The sequence below is a fragment of the Sus scrofa genome, chromosome 4 (genome assembly GCF_054392235.1).
Source record: "Sus scrofa isolate SSC_HxYL_T2T_F1_AM1 chromosome 4, Sscrofa_HxYL_maternal_Yorkshire_Landrace_v2.0, whole genome shotgun sequence".
Classification (NCBI taxonomy): Eukaryota; Metazoa; Chordata; class Mammalia; order Artiodactyla; family Suidae; genus Sus; species Sus scrofa.
Genome location: NC_139386.1, coordinates 94,604,133 through 94,610,223, shown reverse-complemented (window position 1 = coordinate 94,610,223; position 6,091 = coordinate 94,604,133).

The following is a 6,091-nucleotide window of genomic DNA, read 5'->3' as shown; positions in this document are numbered from 1 at the left end:
GCTAAAGGAGTGAAAGAAGTGAGTACAAAATAATTGGAGGAAGGGAGGTCAAAGATCTGAAAAGCAAGGCTAATGCCAGGACCATCTATATGGATGGAATTATGAAAGTAGTAGAACTGAAGAATGTATGAGTCAGCCAGGAACTAACTCTTCAGGGAGGAAGGGGCAGTGACTCTACAGGTGACTATAACAGCAGTAGTGATGTTACAGTCTTACAACATGCGATTCAAAGCTAAAATTGCTCGTCTTATGGTCATGCATGACTTCCTACTTACCAAAAAATTTACCTTAAGTTTTCTGAAGAATTTATCATCACTTCCACATTCTCGAACTTCTCTTTTCTTGAAATTGTGTGACCTTGATATCTCTTGTTTCTCCTTTCTTTCTGTCAATTCCGTTTGCTGTCATCTCTTGATCTCCTTCTCAGTGGGGTTACTCCCTATATGTCATTTTTTCTTCTCACTGTACCCCCACTCCCTGGGTGATCTCACCAATCTCATTTCTTTAGCTGCCACCCAAATGCATGTGGCTCTCAAATCTGAAGCTTCAGCCCCTACTATGCTCCCTTGCTTGGTCTTGTATTTCTGACTACCTGGTGAATAGCACTTGGATGTGCTTTAAGCAGCTTAATTTCATTCAAGACTGAATTAATTATCTTCTTCTTCAAAAATTATTTTGATTGAATTATCTTCTGTCACTTCATGTTTGAATTTCAATCACTAAGATACATTTGACTCATCATAGTCATATTCCTCTTCTTCATCTTCCAAATGTAGTCAAGTTAGCAATTCCTGTGGATTATATTTCTCTGCTGTGAATTCTATATCTGAATTGTCAACATTGATTACATTGAATTCTTTGACTCCTTCAAACCTATATAGGTATAACAAAACATTGATGAAGAAAAACACAGAGGTGTTGCCCTAGTCTTATGGATATTTAGAAAATATAGTTTATCATAGATGCTCTATTTCTGTAATACAGGAAGACACCTAGAAGGAAGACGGAATGGGTGTTGAATGTCAACCCACTACCTTGATATATCAGTTATGTGGTTTCCCAAAAGAGTGCATATTCATGATTGAGAATTCTTCCATTTTTTGTGTATCCAAGCAGATAATAAGTTTTTGTTGCATTTTTATTATTTGCAAGTTAAAAAATGAAAAACAAAACAAAAAAATCACTACCTCAGAGAAGGCTTCCTTGAAAACCCTAATGAGGTAGGATTTTCTCCATTATTCTCTGATTGTTCCTTCACTAGTTTACCAAACAAATACTTAGAGTAGCTGTTTTATATCGGGCACTATTCTGAGTGACAGGAGTACAGCAAAGAAAAAGGACAAAATTCATACCTTCATTGAATGCAGGATCTGGTGGGGGAGCCAGTTAAGAAACTTGTATGGAAATAATGTGTTTTCCAATAGTGACTCATACTATAAGAAAATAAAGGAGTTCCTGTCGTGGCGCAGTGGTTAACGAATCCTACTAGGAACCATGAGGTTGCGGGTTCGATCCCTGCCCTTGCTCAGTGGGTTAACGACCCGGCGTTGCCGTGAGCTGTGGTGTAGGTCGCAGATGTGGCTCGGATCCCGCGTTGCTGTGGTTCTGGCGTAGGCCAGTGGCTACAGCTCCGATTAGACCCCTAGCCTGGGAACCTCCATATGCCACGAGAGCGGCCCAAGAAATGGCAAAAAGACAAAAACAAACAAACAAAAAAACCAAAACCAACCAACCAAACAAAAAAACCAGAAAAAAAAAAGAAAAGAAAATAAAGAATAACATGATGTTATAAATGGTGGTGGGGAGGCTGGGAGCAGTTTAGTTGAAATATGAATGATGAGAAGAAGCTAGGCACACAAGCACCCTCGGGAAGAGATCTCTACAAAGAGAGAACAGCAAGTGTAAAGACCCTGAGGTGTACAAGCTTGGCATGTTCGAAAATGCTGTCAATATCTCTGAAGTCCTCCTTCCAAGCACTTGTCACAGGTTGTAATCATATACTTATGTGTGTTTACCTATTTTTTTTTTTTTTTTTCTTTTTTGGCGGCCCTGTGACATATGGAGTTCCCAGGCCAGGGATCAGATCTGAACCACAGTTTCAACCTAAACTGCAGCTGTGGCAACACTCGATCCTTAACCCATTGCGCCTGGCCTGGGAATCAAAGCTGTGTCCTGGCACTCCCAAGATGCTGCTTATCCTGTTGCACTGCAGCAACTCTCCTGTTTACCTATTTGGATCTATTATGTATTTGCTCATTGTCTGTTTTTTAAAAAATTTTTATCAGAATATAGTTGACATAAAGTTGTGTTAATTTCACGTGTACAGCAAAGTAAATCAGTTGTTGCTTATTGTCTGTTATTCCCATGGTTTTTGAGGACCAAGTCTGTGTTTATCTTTTTTTTTTTTCTTTTTCTTTTTGGGTCTGCAACTGTGATATATGGAATTTCCCAGGCTAGGGGTCAAATTGGAGCTGTAGCTCCCAGCCAACACCACAGCCACGTTAACACTATATCCAAGTGCATTTGAGACCTATGCTGCAGATTGCAGCAATGCTGGATCCTTAACCCACTGAGAGAGGCCAGGGATCAAACCTGAATCCTCACAGAGACGCTGGATTCTTAACCCACTGAACCACAATGGGAATGCCTTGTCCAATTGTTCTTAACCCCTTGGCTGCTCTTTAGAACCACCTGAGGAGATTTTAAGACTACCAGTGCCCAGAAATACTGATTTGACTGGGCTAAGCTGAGACTCAGGCAGTGATTCCCAGTCTCCTTAATAGGAGGAATAGTCATTCTTGCACTCTCCAAGGGGGTAGTCTTCAAGAGGAAATTAACCTTCTCAGTGAGGTTGTGTGTTCATCTTCAGGCACTTTAAGAGAAAGCTGATAGCATCCTTATGGATTTGAGAAACTAAACTCAAGTTGAAAAAGCTCCAATCTTCTTCCCTTTCTTATCCATGGAGCATTGCCCATTCGTCTGCTTCCCTCAGAGACAGCAGATTAGGATGGGAAGAAAATGATCCCAGTCCAGCAGGTGCCTGAGGAAAGGACACCATGATGGCAGTGTTGCAGGGGTGGCGAGTGGCCTGTAATGAATTCTCTTGACATAGTTTCTTAAATTCTAAACCAGAAATCACAAACTGGCAGCTGGAGATCAGGAACCTATATACAGAGGTTTGGCCTCCATGGTGCTTTTTGTAAAAAAAATCGGTAACATGAGCAATTGGGACAATTCACCTAGAGATCCTGATTTTTATTTTTCTTTAAAAACGTTTTCCGGGGAGATCCTATGTGGTGCAGTGAGTTAAGGGTCCAGCATTGTCACTGCAGCAGCTTGGGTTGGCTTTGATCTCTGACCCAGGAATTTCCACATGCCACAGGAGCAACCAAAAAAAAAAAAGTTTTCCCGATATATCTGACCACACTGGGACCACTTTTATACAGAGTAGCAATTACCTGTTCTGAGCAGCATTTGTCCTATTCTAAATGGAGCTTGTACCCTACACTTCATCCCCTGGTCTGCCCTGCCTGCTTCATTCATTTATTACATCTGCCTGATACCTATAAATGTTTAAGTTTCCAACTGATAGCTCAAGCCCCACCTCAAGCTTTGTCCCACCTCTTGTTGGTCCAAGGAGCAAATTAGCTAGAACCAAAATAACAATGCCCTATCTCCCTTGCCCACTCCCCAGCCCACCCCCAAACCAATGCTTGGACCCTGTGTAGCTTTGGAACATTCACCTAAAGCTTTTAGTAAAGAACCACTCAACTGTTCCCTCAGGATCCAGTGTATATACTGCTATGGGGAAGACTGTGTAGATGGATGCAGAACAGAGAGAAGGAAACCCGGTTCCAGATCCACTAGACAGACATCTCATCCTGTATTTCAAGGTGATGAGAAGAGACTTCTTACCTAGAGAGGGAGGAAATATTACCCCTTGACTTTCCTCTTTCCAGAGGTAAGCTAAAGATACTTCCTGTACGAACGAAGGACAGGGACACTCTCCCAACCTTTTACTACCAGACTTCTAGAATGAATGGCTTACACCCAAAGCTTTCACTTCCTCCTACCTAGCCCCACCACTCTTCTGATGCTGAAATCTCTCTCTCCTTTTTTTTTTTTGTCACTTTTAGGGCCACACCTGAGGCACATGGAGGTTCCCATGCTAGGGGTCGAATCGGAACTGTAGCTTCTGGTCTACATCACAGCCACAGCAACGCAGGATCTGAGCTGCATCTGTGACCTACACCACAGCTGACAGCAACGCCAGATCCTTGACCCACTGAGAGAGGCCAGGGATTGAAACTGCGTCCTCATGGATGCTAGTCAGATTTGTTTCCACTGAGCCACAATGGGAACTCCCTGATGCTGAAGTCTTAAAGGCACCAATGTCCGGATCCAGGGGTCTTTACTCTGCATTCTGGTATTTGCAACAAACTTGACATTTCAGAATCCTCTTAAAGTTTTCCTTCCTTTAGCTTTCATTATGTTGCACCATCCTTGTCTTCTTTCTCATCTTTCTGGCTCTTCTAAACCTCTCCTTAAATTGGCTTCTCTTAGGATTCCTGTCCCATAAATAGGATTGTTTCCTTAGATTCTGCTGACTGGAGGCTTCCTGGATGTCCCATAATCACCTTAAATTGTACTTTTCTCTCTTCCTTCATTCATTTCTGTAGACTGAATATGATTAATTCTTTTAATAACCCAAGGAAAGGAAAATATACCTATCGAAGCCCCTCTCAGGGCCTGATAATCCAAATCAAAGGTGATTTCATGGCAATTTAAGGCAAAGGGAAAAGTAACTTTAACATCAAACTTTTTAGAACATATATTTTCAAGGGTACAGGAGAAGAGCCTGCTATGATAATGGACAGAATAAGTAGTTTGAAAAGGTCAAAATTATAATTTTTAATTTAGAAAACAGTACCTCTTCAACAACTAATCTTACAGATAATTTTATTTATTAAGTAGCTGTTATTTATTCACTCATTCAGTAAACACTTAACTACTCACTGTGAGCCAGGTGCTAAGTATGGACCTTTTTTAACAAGATAAACACTGGAGTTCCCATTGTGGCTCAGCAGTAACAAATCTGACTAGTATCCATGAGCATGTGTGTTTGATCCCTGGCGTTGCCTTGTGTTGCTATGTAGGTTGAAGACACGGTTCTGATCTGGTGTTGCTGTAGCTGTGGTGTAGGCTGGCAGCTGCAGATCTGACCCAACCCCTAGCCTGGGAACTTCCATGTGTAGCAGGTGTGATCCTAAACAAAAAAAAAAAAAACAAAAAAAACAAAAAACAAAAATAAAAAACAAAAAAAAAGAGAGAGAGAGAGAGACAAAAAAATTAAAAATATAACTACCATATAATCCAGCAATTCCACTTCTGAGTATATAAAAGGACATGAAATTCATAGATGAACAAGGAGGACATTATGTTAGGAGAAATAATCCAGACCCATAAGACCAACTACATAATTCTGTTTATATGAGGAATTTAAAATGGTTAAACATATAGAAGCAGAGAATAGAAAGGTGGTTACCAAGGAACAGGAGGACGGGGAATAGGGAAGATGGAATAGGGAAGGTGTTGGTCAAAGGATATGAAGTTTCAGTTATGCAAGAAGAATAAGCCCTGGCGATCTTACGCTAGGCAAGGCATAGTGTCTAGAATTAATAATACTGTATTATATACTTAAAAGTTTACGAGGGTAGATCTTTTGTTATGTGTTCTTGTCATGCAAGAAAATTAAAAATCAAAAAAATGAAGAAGGTGGAGGAAACTTTTGGAGGTGATGGATATTAAAGCATTGATCGTGATCATAGTTTCATGACCATACACTTACCTCCAAACTCAAGTGGCATGCTTGAGGATGTACAGCTTTTTGTACATCAACTATTCCTCAACAAAGTGGTTTTTTAAATTAAAAAAAATACTTCAAGCCCCCCCCCAAAAAAAAATCAGAGACTTCATTCCAGGGGAAAAGGAAGATTATTTTTCACATGTGGTAAAAGAATGGAATTAGAAAATTTGAGCAGAGAAAGGTAGGACATAATGTGGAAGTGGGATACACAGATAATGTGTATTT